Source organism: Paramormyrops kingsleyae, chromosome 18, assembly GCF_048594095.1.
Source record: "Paramormyrops kingsleyae isolate MSU_618 chromosome 18, PKINGS_0.4, whole genome shotgun sequence".
Taxonomy (NCBI): Eukaryota; Metazoa; Chordata; class Actinopteri; order Osteoglossiformes; family Mormyridae; genus Paramormyrops; species Paramormyrops kingsleyae.
Genome location: NC_132814.1, coordinates 9,128,045 through 9,143,476, shown reverse-complemented (window position 1 = coordinate 9,143,476; position 15,432 = coordinate 9,128,045).

The window sequence follows — 15,432 nt, the reverse complement described above, 5'->3', positions numbered from 1 at the left end:
AACCAAGTTCTATATGCAGCTGGATTCATCATGACATAGTGAATTGGAATCGCAATAAATTTCAACTGAAGGCTTGACAGTTCTGTAGATATAGGCATAAATGCAAATCGGGGTGCTGTAGCGCCCCCATCAGACTGAGTGGGACAGGTCAGTGGGACTGAGTAGTCGGTAGGAATAGGAATCTTGTTGCCAAATTTGGTCAGCCTAAGACTTACGGGTTAGGCTGGGCATTCAGTTTTAGGGAAGAAAAATAATTATTGTTCAACCCTCTAGAGAAGTGCCTGAGCACGTCTGAATGGCTCGTTTAATAATAATAATAATAATAATAGAGGCCTCATTGATCCTCATGGGGAAAACACCTTTACGTCTCCGCAGCCCACTTCACAGAGGGTATGCTGTGCACATCGGGCTGCCTAGCTCAAGTACCCACCAAAGCTGGGTTCGAACCTGCGACCCTCTGATTACAAGCATACAAGTTTAGCCCACTGAGCCACCCATTGCTGTGCACAAAATGGCTGAGATTGGTAGGCACCTTCCTACCTGATGTGGTAACTCATTTTACCTCAATGAGCCTAGGTTGGTCTTAGATGTATATAGACAGTGGCATAGCGCTCCCGATTGACCGATCGACACAAAATTTGGAGGGTATCTCTGGGGTACAGTCCTACATCAGTGAGCCAAATTTGGTAATGATTCACTGAAGCAGCCCTGAGATATATCTGTCTGATTGAAATGGGCGAGGCACCAGTACAGTCAGGGTGTGGCTGGAGGCTGTATCTTACCGAAAGTTTAAGTTTTTTCTCTAAATCTTTAAAAGGACTGTCTCCTGATTTGAATGACAACAGATTTATGTATGTTTGGCGAAAATCTTAGGAGGTTAACAAAATAACCTGTTTTCAAACAACTACAAATCATGCAAAAAGGCAAAGATGGAGAACCAAGTTCTATATGCAGTTGAAATTCGTCATGACATAGTGAATTGGACTGACAATAAATGTCAACTGTAGGCTTGACAGGTCTGGAGATATAGGCAGAAATGCAAGTCGGGGTGCTGTAGCGCCCCCATCTGACTGACTGGGATGGGTCAGTGGGACTGAGTAGTGGGTAGGAATAGGAATCTTGTTGCCAAATTTGGTCAGTCTAGGACTTACGGTTTAGGCTGGGCATTCAGTTTTAGGGAAGAATAATTATTGTTCAACCCTCTGAAGTACTGCCTGAGCACGTCTAAATTAACAATAATAGAAGCTTCGTTGATCATTGTGGGGAAGACGGCTTCACATCTCCCCAGCTCACTTCACGGATGGTATGCTGTGCACATCGGGCTGCCTAGCTCGAGTACCCACCAAAGCTGGGTTCGAACCTGCGACCCTCTGATTACATGCATACAAGTTTAGCCCACTGAGCCACCCGTTGCTGTGGTTAAATTGGGTGAGATTGGTAGACACCTTCCTACCTGATCTGGTTACTCATTTTAGCTCAATAAGCATAGGTGAGTCTTAGACACATATAGACAGTGAAAGTAGCACACCCATTTGACCGATCGACACGAAATTTGGAGGGTATCTCTGCGGTACAGCCCTTTATTAATGAGAGATATTTGGTAATGATTGGCTGAAGCATCCCTAAGATATAGCTGTCTGATCGAAATGGGAAAGGCAGCAGTACAGTCAGGGTGTGCCTGGTGGCCGTGACTTACTGAAAGTTTATGTTTTTTCCCTAAGTCTTTAAAAGGACTGTCTCTTAATTTAAATGACAACAAACTTATGTAGGTGTGGTGAAAATCCTAGGAGGTGAATGAAATGACCTGTTTTCAGAGAAATATAAATCATGTAAAAACGCAAAGATGGAGAACCAAGTTCTATATGCAGTTGGATTCTTCAGGACATAGTAAATTGGACTGGCAATAAAATTTAAGTGTAGGCTTGGCAGTTCTGGAGAAATAGGCAGAAATGCAGATGGGGGTGCTGTCACGCCCCCATCTGGCCTAATGAGATGTCCTTTACAGGGTGGGCTAAGGGTCAGAGGACAAATGTACCAGTTAAATTTGATTTAGATTGGTCATCATTAAGCCAGTCAAATTGCTGCTTGATTTTGATTGGCCGATGGCGGCCACTGTTTCAGGACTCATGACTACCATTGTACGTGACTGACCTCAGGCTGCATCCTAGTACATACCTTCCAAATTTCAGTTGGATTGGCCGAGGCAGTCAGAAGATATTGGCAGTTTTTAGTTGTAGCGCCCCCTATGGATGAAATGTGGCCCGCCTTGGACCGTGTCCCCAGAATGGTGTAGGGAGGTAAGATTTCAAATTTGGACAAGGTAGGCCAAGGCACGGCCAAGTTATAGCAGTCAGACCACAACTGGTCAAATTTGGACATTGTCTGGGCGTGGCTAATGGCCGTAGGACATAGAAAAGTCTGAAATTTGTGGATGATTCTTGATCAGCTCAGAGTTCTGATTCGTTTGACACTTCATATGTCTGATTTGGTAGGACAAGCTAGGACTTTAAAAGATAAGTAGTATTTGCAAAATATGCAAATTAGCAAAAAATCTAAGTAGGCGGAGCTTCATGGTCCCATTGACTTTTTGGTAGGGCATGGCCATCTGTATCAGCAGAAAAAATAATTTCGGTTGTAGGACAAACAGGACAGGAGATATCGACCGAAACGTGTTGGGGGGCGCTACGGCGCCCCCCATTGGCTGAGTTGGATGGGTCGGACAAACTGAGTAGTGGGTAGGAATTCCAACCATCCTACCAAATTTGGTCGGCCTAGGACTTACGGTTTAGGCTGGGCATTCAGTTTTAGGGAATAATAATAATAATAATAATCTTAACAAAAACAATAAGGTTCCATAGCACTACGTGCTTTGGACCCTTAATAATAATCCTAAGAAAAACAATAATGGTCCATAAGGACTTCGTCCTTTGGACCCTTAAATAAATATAAGCAGATTAAAAATATGGACTTAGATGAAGGGAAAGGTGATTAATATTTTAATTTTTAAATAAACAATAAGCAGATTTCAGCTGCATTAACCAAGGTTGGTCTTAGACATATTATGACAGTGGCTGTAGTGCCCCCGTTTGACTGATTGCCACCAAACTTGGAAGGTCTTTTGCAGCTTGGCTGAGGCAGTCTAGTAACACAGCCGTGCATCAAATTTTGTGAGGATTGGATGAAGCATGCCAGAGATATAGCTATTTGAATGAAATAGGCATGGAAACAGTGTGGCCAGCAGGTGGAGTCAGCGCTCCATTTTAGAAATTGTATTCAATACTTTCAGGCCTTCTTATGTGTAAATTAAGTCTGATAATGTTCTATGAGGCAAATTGGTGAAAAATGAAAGTGAATAAAAAATATGGACTCAGGTGAAGGGAAAGGTAACAATTCTTTCAAGGTTTTATGAGAAATAAGGACATTTCAGCTGAATTTGCTAAGGTGGGTCTTAGACATATATGGACAGTGGCTGTAGCGCCCCTGTTTGACCGATTGGCACCAATATTGGAGGGTCTGTCTGAGGTCCCTTACTACATTAGGCCGTCAAATTTGATGAGGATTGGCTGAAGCACGGCTGAGATTTAGATGGTTGATTGAAATGAGCATGGATATGGTGCAGGTTTGTTGTAGCTGGTGGCCATAGCATACAGGTCAAGATATTTTTATGAATTATCCATAAGGGCAATGTCCTGATTGATGTACTACCAGAATGACCTACTTGGGCTGGATATTGTAGAAGTTACAGTAATATGTTATTTATTAAGTTATTAAACATCACAAGGGAATGAAAATGACTATCATTGGGCATTGCATATGTCTTGATTTGGCATGACTCACAGAACTGGCAGTACAAAATATTTTAACCAGTAATATGTCACTAGAACAGAAATGAGATAAATGTAAGTTGAACTGATTTTCAAGGTTTATACAGACATGTTATATTGTTGTAGCGCCCCCGTTTGACCGATCGGCACCAAATTTGGAGGGCCCTTCCGGACTACTATTCTACAGGATATATTAAAGTTTGGTGATGATTGGCTGAGGCAGGCCTGAGATATAGCTGTCTGATTGAATTGGGCATGGCACCTGTATGGTTTGTGTGTGGCTGGTGACTATACCTCATGGAAAGTTTATGATTTTTTTATGAATTATTTATTATGACTGTCTCCTGATTTAAATGATACCAGATTTGTGTAGGTTTGGTGAAAATCCTAGGAGGTTAACGAAATGTCTTGTTTTCAGACCAATATGAATTATGCAAAAACGCAAAGATGCAGAAGCAAGTTCTACATGTTGTTTGATTTGGCATGTCGTACTTAATTGACCGGGCAACAATTAGACTGCCATAACAGGATGGAGATTTAGCGTAGCTCTAATGTGACAGGAGATGTAGGGCAAACCGTAGAGGAGGATACTAAAAAGTCAGACAGAACTACAGGTCAGCAGATGTCAGACAGAACAGAACTTGTTTAGGTCAGATGGTTTGAGTAGAAGGTAGAAATCATGATGTAGATTGTTGAGTGTCGGTCTAACAAGTCAGGAAATGTAGGACAGAATGTAGAACCCTGTGGTGTAGTGCCTGAACCTGACTGAATGCATTGTTTTGGTCAGATGGTCTCAGTAGTAGGTAGAAATCAGGATATAGATTAGTTAGTATCGGTCTAACAGGTCAGCAAATGTAGGACAGAATGTAGAACCCTGTGGTGGAGTGCCTTAGCCTGACTGAATGCATGGTTTGGGTCAGATGGCCTGACTAGTTGGTAGATTTAGGGACCTTCATACCTGGTCTGGTAAGTCTAGATATTACAGAGTTTTCTTTTTTATACTGCCTGTGTAAACATAGGCTGTGTTGCATATTCTTAACAAAGTGCTGAGTTGCGTATTGTGACATGTAACAGCAGTAATATCATGCTGTATCATATTCTAGGTTATACATTTAGACAGGAGAAAGGCTAAAAGTATTGAAGGCATTATTGAAATGGAGCGCTGACTCCACCTGCTGGCCAATTTATTATAAAATTGTAATTGCTGCAGTGTACACAGCCTGAAGAAAGATTGAAGTTTGAAAGATTTGTAAAAGTCAAATGGCAGGAAAATATAAGCAGATTAAAAATATGGACTTAGATGAAGGGAAAGGTGATTAATTTTTTAATTTTTAAATAAACGATAAGCAGATTTCAGCTGCATTAACCAAGGTTGGTCTTAGACATATTAGGACAGTGGCTGTAGTGCCCCCGTTTGACCGATTGCCACCAAACTTGGAAGGTCTTTCTGAAGTCTAGTAACACAGATGTGCGTCAAATTTTGTGAGGATTGGATGAAGCATGCCAGAGATATAGCTATTTTAATAAAATGGGCATGGAAACAGTGTGGCCAGCAGGTGGAGTCAGCGCTCCATTTTAGAAATTGTATTCAATACTTTCAGGCCTTCTTATGTGTAAATTAAGTCTGATAATGTTCTATGAGGCAAATCGGTGAAAAATGAAAGTGAATAAGAAATATGGACTCAGGTGAAGGGAAAGGTAACAATTCTTTCAAGGTTTTATGAGAAATAAGGACATTTCAGCTGAATTTGCTAAGGTGGGTCTTAGAAATATATGGACAGTGGCTGTAGCGCCCCCATTTGACCGATTGGAACCAAAATTGGAGGGTCTGTCTGAGGTCCCTTACTACATTAGGCCGTCAAATTTGATGAGGATTGGCTGAAGCACAGCTGAGCTTTAGATGGTTGATTGAAATGAGCATGGATATGGTGCAGGTTTGTTGTAGCTGGTGGCCATAGCGTACAGGTTAAGATATTTTTATGAATTATCCATAATGGCAATGTCCTGATTGATGTACTACCAGAATGACCTACTTGGGCTGAACATTGTAGAAGTTACAGTAATATGTTATTTATTAAGTTTTTAAACATCACAAGGGAATGAAAATGACTATCATTGGGCATTGCATATGTCTTGATTTGGCATGACTCACAGAACTGGCAGTACAAAATATTTTAACCAGTAACATGTCACTAGAACAGAAATGAGATAAATGTAAGTTGAACTGATTTTCAAGGTTTATACAGACATGTTATGTTGTTGTAGCGCCCCCGTTTGACCGATCGGCACCAAATTTGGAGGGCCCTTCCGGACTACTATTCTACAGGATATATTAAAGTTTGGTGATGATTGGCTGAGGCAGGCCTGAGATATAGCTGTCTGATTGAATTGGGCATGGCACCTGTATGGTTTGTGTGTGGCTGGTGACTATACCTCATGGAAAGTTTATGATTTTTTTATGAATTATTTATTATGACTGTCTCCTGATTTAAATGATACCAGATTTGTGTAGGTTTGGTGAAAATCCTAGGAGGTTAACGAAATGTCTTGTTTTCAGACCAATATGAATTATGCAAAAACGCAAAGATGCAGAAGCAAGTTCTACATGTTGTTTGATTTGGCATGTCGTACTGAATTGACCTGGCAAGAAATGTCGATTGTAGGCTTCACCGTTCTCGAGAAATAGGCAGAAATGCAAAAGTTGTCACTGTTGCGCCCCCATCTGGCCGAGTGAGGTGTCCTTTACAGTTTAGGCAGAGGGTCAGAGCACAAATGTATCACCCAAATTTGATTTAGATTGGTCATTGAGAAGCCTGTGAAATGCCTGCTTGATTTTGATTGGCTGATGGCGGCCACTCTTTAAGGAATAATTACTGCCATTGTAGGTGACTGACCACAGGCTGCTTCCTAGTACATATCTACCAAATTTCAGTTAGATTGGCAAAGGCAGTCAGGAGATATTGCCAGTTTTTAGTTGTAGCGCCCCCTATTGACGAAATGCGGCCCGCCTCGGACCGTGTCCCCAGAATGGTGTAGGGAGGTAGCATTTCAAATTTGGTCAAGGTAGGCCAAGGCACGGCCAAGTTATAGCCGTCAGACCAAAACGGGCCAAATTTGGACATTGTTTGGGCGTGGCTAATGGCCGTAGGATATAAAAATGTCTGAATTTTGTGGATAATTCTTGATCAGCAGAGAATTCTGATTCGTCTGACACCTCAGTTGTCTGATTTGGTAGGACAAGCCAGGACTTTAAGGAAAAAGTAGGATTGGCAAATTATGCAAATTAGCAAAAAATCTAAGTAGGCGGAGCTTCATAGTCCAAATGGCAAGTTGGTAGGGCTTTGCTGTCTGTATATGTAGAACAAAGAATTTCGATTGTAGGTCTAACAGGACAGGAGATATCGACCGAAACGTGTTGGGGGGCGCTAAGGCGCCCCCATCTGGCTGGCAGGACTGGGTAGGACAACCTGAGTAGTGGGTAGGAATTGACATCATCTGACCAAGTTTGGTTGGTCTAGCTCTTACAGTTTAGGCTGTACATTCAGTTTTAGGGCAGAAAAATAATAATAATAATAATAACTAGAAACTGCAGGCAGTTACTGAAGGGTCCAAAGGGTATGACAAGTAGGACAGGTAGGACAGGTAGGACAACAGATGGTTTGAGTAGAAGGTAGAAATCAGGATGGAGATTGTTGAGTGTCCGTCTAACAGGTCAGGAAATGTAGGACAGAATGTAGGACCCTGTGGTGTAGTGCCTGAACCTGACTGAATGCAATGTTTTGGTGAGATAGTCTGAGTAGTAGGTAGAAATCAGGATATAGACTAGTTAGTATCGGTCTAACAGGTCAGCAAATGCAGGACAGAATGTAGAACCCTGTGGTGGAGTGCCTTAGCCTGACTTAATACATGTTTTGGGTCAGATGGCCTGACTAGTTGGTAGATTTAGGGACCTTCATACCTGGTCTGGTAAGTGTAGATATTACATAGTTGCTTTTTTATACTGCCTGTGTAAACATAGGCTGTGTTGCATATTCTTAACAAAGTGCTGAGTTGCGGGAGTGTGACATGTAACAGCAGTAATATCATGCTGTATGCTATTCTAGGATGTATATTTAGACAGGAGAAAGGCTAAAAGTATTGAAGGCATTATTGAAATGGAGCGCTGACTCCACCTGCTGGCCAATTTATTATAAAATTGTAATTGCTGTAGTGTACACAGCCTGAAGAAAGATTAAAGTTTGAAAGATTTGTAAAAGTCAAATGGCAGGAGAATATAAGCAGATTAAAAATATGGACTTAGATGAAGGGAAAGGTGATTAATATTTTAATTTTTAAATAAACAATAAGCAGATTTCAGCTGCATTAACCAAGGTTGGTCTTAGACATATTATGACAGTGGCTGTAGTGCCCCCGTTTGACTGATTGCCACCAAACTTGGAAGGTCTTTTGCAGCTTGGCTGAGGCAGTCTAGTAACACAGCCGTGCATCAAATTTTGTGAGGATTGGATGAAGCATGCCAGAGATATAGCTATTTGAATGAAATAGGCATGGAAACAGTGTGGCCAGCAGGTGGAGTCAGCGCTCCATTTTAGAAATTGTATTCAATACTTTCAGGCCTTCTTATGTGTAAATTAAGTCTGATAATGTTCTATGAGGCAAATTGGTGAAAAATGAAAGTGAATAAAAAATATGGACTCAGGTGAAGGGAAAGGTAACAATTCTTTCAAGGTTTTATGAGAAATAAGGACATTTCAGCTGAATTTGCTAAGGTGGGTCTTAGACATATATGGAGTGGCTGTAGCGCCCCTGTTTGACCGATTGGCACCAATATTGGAGGGTCTGTCTGAGGTCCCTTACTACATTAGGCCGTCAAATTTGATGAGGATTGGCTGAAGCACGGCTGAGATTTAGATGGTTGATTGAAATGAGCATGGATATGGTGCAGGTTTGTTGTAGCTGGTGGCCATAGCATACAGGTCAAGATATTTTTATGAATTATCCATAAGGGCAATGTCCTGATTGATGTACTACCAGAATGACCTACTTGGGCTGGATATTGTAGAAGTTACAGTAATATGTTATTTATTAAGTTATTAAACATCACAAGGGAATGAAAATGACTATCATTGGGCATTGCATATGTCTTGATTTGGCATGACTCACAGAACTGGCAGTACAAAATATTTTAACCAGTAATATGTCACTAGAACAGAAATGAGATAAATGTAAGTTGAACTGATTTTCAAGGTTTATACAGACATGTTATATTGTTGTAGCGCCCCCGTTTGACCGATCGGCACCAAATTTGGAGGGCCCTTCCGGACTACTATTCTACAGGATATATTAAAGTTTGGTGATGATTGGCTGAGGCAGGCCTGAGATATAGCTGTCTGATTGAATTGGGCATGGCACCTGTATGGTTTGTGTGTGGCTGGTGACTATACCTCATGGAAAGTTTATGATTTTTTTATGAATTATTTATTATGACTGTCTCCTGATTTAAATGATACCAGATTTGTGTAGGTTTGGTGAAAATCCTAGGAGGTTAACGAAATGTCTTGTTTTCAGACCAATATGAATTATGCAAAAACGCAAAGATGCAGAAGCAAGTTCTACATGTTGTTTGATTTGGCATGTCGTACTTAATTGACCGGGCAACAATTAGACTGCCATAACAGGATGGAGATTTAGCGTAGCTCTAATGTGACAGGAGATGTAGGGCAAACCGTAGAGGAGGATACTAAAAAGTCAGACAGAACTACAGGTCAGCAGATGTCAGACAGAACAGAACTTGTTTAGGTCAGATGGTTTGAGTAGAAGGTAGAAATCATGATGTAGATTGTTGAGTGTCGGTCTAACAGGTCAGGAAATGTAGGACAGAATGTAGAACCCTGTGGTGTAGTGCCTGAACCTGACTGAATGCATTGTTTTGGTCAGATGGTCTCAGTAGTAGGTAGAAATCAGGATATAGATTAGTTAGTATCGGTCTAACAGGTCAGCAAATGTAGGACAGAATGTAGAACCCTGTGGTGGAGTGCCTTAGCCTGACTGAATGCATGGTTTGGGTCAGATGGCCTGACTAGTTGGTAGATTTAGGGACCTTCATACCTGGTCTGGTAAGTCTAGATATTACAGAGTTTTCTTTTTTATACTGCCTGTGTAAACATAGGCTGTGTTGCATATTCTTAACAAAGTGCTGAGTTGCGTATTGTGACATGTAACAGCAGTAATATCATGCTGTATCATATTCTAGGTTATACATTTAGACAGGAGAAAGGCTAAAAGTATTGAAGGCATTATTGAAATGGAGCGCTGACTCCACCTGCTGGCCAATTTATTATAAAATTGTAATTGCTGCAGTGTACACAGCCTGAAGAAAGATTGAAGTTTGAAAGATTTGTAAAAGTCAAATGGCAGGAAAATATAAGCAGATTAAAAATATGGACTTAGATGAAGGGAAAGGTGATTAATTTTTTAATTTTTAAATAAACGATAAGCAGATTTCAGCTGCATTAACCAAGGTTGGTCTTAGACATATTAGGACAGTGGCTGTAGTGCCCCCGTTTGACCGATTGCCACCAAACTTGGAAGGTCTTTCTGAAGTCTAGTAACACAGATGTGCGTCAAATTTTGTGAGGATAGGATGAAGCATGCCAGAGATATAGCTATTTTAATAAAATGGGCATGGAAACAGTGTGGCCAGCAGGTGGAGTCAGCGCTCCATTTTAGAAATTTTATTCAATATTTTCAGGCCTTCTTATGTGTAAATTAAGTCTGATAATGTTCTATGAGGCAAATTGGTGAAAAATGAAAGTGAATAAAAAATATGGACTCAGGTGAAGGGAAAGGTAACAATTCTTTCAAGGTTTTATGAGAAATAAGGACATTTCAGCTGAATTTGCTAAGGTGGGTCTTAGACATATATGGAGTGGCTGTAGCGCCCCTGTTTGACCGATTGGCACCAATATTGGAGGGTCTGTCTGAGGTCCCTTACTACATTAGGCCGTCAAATTTGATGAGGATTGGCTGAAGCACGGCTGAGATTTAGATGGTTGATTGAAATGAGCATGGATATGGTGCAGGTTTGTTGTAGCTGGTGGCCATAGCATACAGGTCAAGATATTTTTATGAATTATCCATAAGGGCAATGTCCTGATTGATGTACTACCAGAATGACCTACTTGGGCTGGATATTGTAGAAGTTACAGTAATATGTTATTTATTAAGTTATTAAACATCACAAGGGAATGAAAATGACTATCATTGGGCATTGCATATGTCTTGATTTGGCATGACTCACAGAACTGGCAGTACAAAATATTTTAACCAGTAATATGTCACTAGAACAGAAATGAGATAAATGTAAGTTGAACTGATTTTCAAGGTTTATACAGACATGTTATATTGTTGTAGCGCCCCCGTTTGACCGATCGGCACCAAATTTGGAGGGCCCTTCCGGACTACTATTCTACAGGATATATTAAAGTTTGGTGATGATTGGCTGAGGCAGGCCTGAGATATAGCTGTCTGATTGAATTGGGCATGGCACCTGTATGGTTTGTGTGTGGCTGGTGACTATACCTCATGGAAAGTTTATGATTTTTTTATGAATTATTTATTATGACTGTCTCCTGATTTAAATGATACCAGATTTGTGTAGGTTTGGTGAAAATCCTAGGAGGTTAACGAAATGTCTTGTTTTCAGACCAATATGAATTATGCAAAAACGCAAAGATGCAGAAGCAAGTTCTACATGTTGTTTGATTTGGCATGTCGTACTTAATTGACCGGGCAACAATTAGACTGCCATAACAGGATGGAGATTTAGCGTAGCTCTAATGTGACAGGAGATGTAGGGCAAACCGTAGAGGAGGATACTAAAAAGTCAGACAGAACTACAGGTCAGCAGATGTCAGACAGAACAGAACTTGTTTAGGTCAGATGGTTTGAGTAGAAGGTAGAAATCATGATGTAGATTGTTGAGTGTCGGTCTAACAGGTCAGGAAATGTAGGACAGAATGTAGAACCCTGTGGTGTAGTGCCTGAACCTGACTGAATGCATTGTTTTGGTCAGATGGTCTCAGTAGTAGGTAGAAATCAGGATATAGATTAGTTAGTATCGGTCTAACAGGTCAGCAAATGTAGGACAGAATGTAGAACCCTGTGGTGGAGTGCCTTAGCCTGACTGAATGCATGGTTTGGGTCAGATGGCCTGACTAGTTGGTAGATTTAGGGACCTTCATACCTGGTCTGGTAAGTCTAGATATTACAGAGTTTTCTTTTTTATACTGCCTGTGTAAACATAGGCTGTGTTGCATATTCTTAACAAAGTGCTGAGTTGCGTATTGTGACATGTAACAGCAGTAATATCATGCTGTATCATATTCTAGGTTATACATTTAGACAGGAGAAAGGCTAAAAGTATTGAAGGCATTATTGAAATGGAGCGCTGACTCCACCTGCTGGCCAATTTATTATAAAATTGTAATTGCTGCAGTGTACACAGCCTGAAGAAAGATTGAAGTTTGAAAGATTTGTAAAAGTCAAATGGCAGGAAAATATAAGCAGATTAAAAATATGGACTTAGATGAAGGGAAAGGTGATTAATTTTTTAATTTTTAAATAAACGATAAGCAGATTTCAGCTGCATTAACCAAGGTTGGTCTTAGACATATTAGGACAGTGGCTGTAGTGCCCCCGTTTGACCGATTGCCACCAAACTTGGAAGGTCTTTCTGAAGTCTAGTAACACAGATGTGCGTCAAATTTTGTGAGGATAGGATGAAGCATGCCAGAGATATAGCTATTTTAATAAAATGGGCATGGAAACAGTGTGGCCAGCAGGTGGAGTCAGCGCTCCATTTTAGAAATTTTATTCAATATTTTCAGGCCTTCTTATGTGTAAATTAAGTCTGATAATGTTCTATGAGGCAAATCGGTGAAAAATGAAAGTGAATAAGAAATATGGACTCAGGTGAAGGGAAAGGTAACAATTCTTTCAAGGTTTTATGAGAAATAAGGACATTTCAGCTGAATTTGCTAAGGTGGGTCTTAGAAATATATGGACAGTGGCTGTAGCGCCCCCATTTGACCGATTGGAACCAAAATTGGAGGGTCTGTCTGAGGTCCCTTACTACATTAGGCCGTCAAATTTGATGAGGATTGGCTGAAGCACAGCTGAGCTTTAGATGGTTGATTGAAATGAGCATGGATATGGTGCAGGTTTGTTGTAGCTGGTGGCCATAGCGTACAGGTTAAGATATTTTTATGAATTATCCATAATGGCAATGTCCTGATTGATGTACTACCAGAATGACCTACTTGGGCTGAACATTGTAGAAGTTACAGTAATATGTTATTTATTAAGTTTTTAAACATCACAAGGGAATGAAAATGACTATCATTGGGCATTGCATACTGTATGTCTTGATTTGGCATGACTCACAGAACTGGCAGTACAAAATATTTTAACCAGTAACATGTCACTAGAACAGAAATGAGATAAATGTAAGTTGAACTGATTTTCAAGGTTTATACAGACATGTTATGTTGTTGTAGCGCCCCCGTTTGACCGATCGGCACCAAATTTGGAGGGCCCTTCCGGACTACTATTCTACAGGATATATTAAAGTTTGGTGATGATTGGCTGAGGCAGGCCTGAGATATAGCTGTCTGATTGAATTGGGCATGGCACCTGTATGGTTTGTGTGTGGCTGGTGACTATACCTCATGGAAAGTTTATGATTTTTTTATGAATTATTTATTATGACTGTCTCCTGATTTAAATGATACCAGATTTGTGTAGGTTTGGTGAAAATCCTAGGAGGTTAACGAAATGTCTTGTTTTCAGACCAATATGAATTATGCAAAAACGCAAAGATGCAGAAGCAAGTTCTACATGTTGTTTGATTTGGCATGTCGTACTGAATTGACCTGGCAAGAAATGTCGATTGTAGGCTTCACCGTTCTCGAGAAATAGGCAGAAATGCAAAAGTTGTCACTGTTGCGCCCCCATCTGGCCGAGTGAGGTGTCCTTTACAGTTTAGGCAGAGGGTCAGAGCACAAATGTATCACCCAAATTTGATTTAGATTGGTCATTGAGAAGCCTGTGAAATGCCTGCTTGATTTTGATTGGCTGATGGCGGCCACTCTTTAAGGAATAATTACTGCCATTGTAGGTGACTGACCACAGGCTGCTTCCTAGTACATATCTACCAAATTTCAGTTAGATTGGCAAAGGCAGTCAGGAGATATTGCCAGTTTTTAGTTGTAGCGCCCCCTATTGACGAAATGCGGCCCGCCTCGGACCGTGTCCCCAGAATGGTGTAGGGAGGTAGCATTTCAAATTTGGTCAAGGTAGGCCAAGGCACGGCCAAGTTATAGCCGTCAGACCAAAACGGGCCAAATTTGGACATTGTTTGGGCGTGGCTAATGGCCGTAGGATATAAAAATGTCTGAATTTTGTGGATAATTCTTGATCAGCAGAGAATTCTGATTCGTCTGACACCTCATTTGTCTGATTTGGTAGGACAAGCCAGGACTTTAAGGAAAAAGTAGGATTGGCAAATTATGCAAATTAGCAAAAAATCTAAGTAGGCGGAGCTTCATAGTCCAAATGGCAAGTTGGTAGGGCTTTGCTGTCTGTATATGTAGAACAAAGAATTTCGATTGTAGGTCTAACAGGACAGGAGATATCGACCGAAACGTGTTGGGGGGCGCTAAGGCGCCCCCATCTGGCTGGCAGGACTGGGTAGGACAACCTGAGTAGTGGGTAGGAATTGACATCATCTGACCAAGTTTGGTTGGTCTAGCTCTTACAGTTTAGGCTGTACATTCAGTTTTAGGGCAGAAAAATAATAATAATAATAATAATAACTAGAAACTGCAGGCAGTTACTGAAGGGTCCAAAGGGTATGACAAGTAGGACAGGTAGGACAGGTAGGACAACAGATGGTTTGAGTAGAAGGTAGAAATCAGGATGGAGATTGTTGAGTGTCCGTCTAACAGGTCAGGAAATGTAGGACAGAATGTAGGACCCTGTGGTGTAGTGCCTGAACCTGACTGAATGCAATGTTTTGGTGAGATAGTCTGAGTAGTAGGTAGAAATCAGGATATAGACTAGTTAGTATCGGTCTAACAGGTCAGCAAATGCAGGACAGAATGTAGAACCCTGTGGTGGAGTGCCTTAGCCTGACTTAATACATGTTTTGGGTCAGATGGCCTGACTAGTTGGTAGATTTAGGGACCTTCATACCTGGTCTGGTAAGTGTAGATATTACATAGTTGCTTTTTTATACTGCCTGTGTAAACATAGGCTGTGTTGCATATTCTTAACAAAGTGCTGAGTTGCGGGAGTGTGACATGTAACAGCAGTAATATCATGCTGTATGCTATTCTAGGATGTATATTTAGACAGGAGAAAGGCTAAAAGTATTGAAGGCATTATTGAAATGGAGCGCTGACTCCACCTGCTGGCCAATTTATTATAAAATTGTAATTGCTGTAGTGTACACAGCCTGAAGAAAGATTAAAGTTTGAAAGATTTGTAAAAGTCAAATGGCAGGAGAATATAAGCAGATTAAAAATATGGACTTAGATGAAGGGAAAGG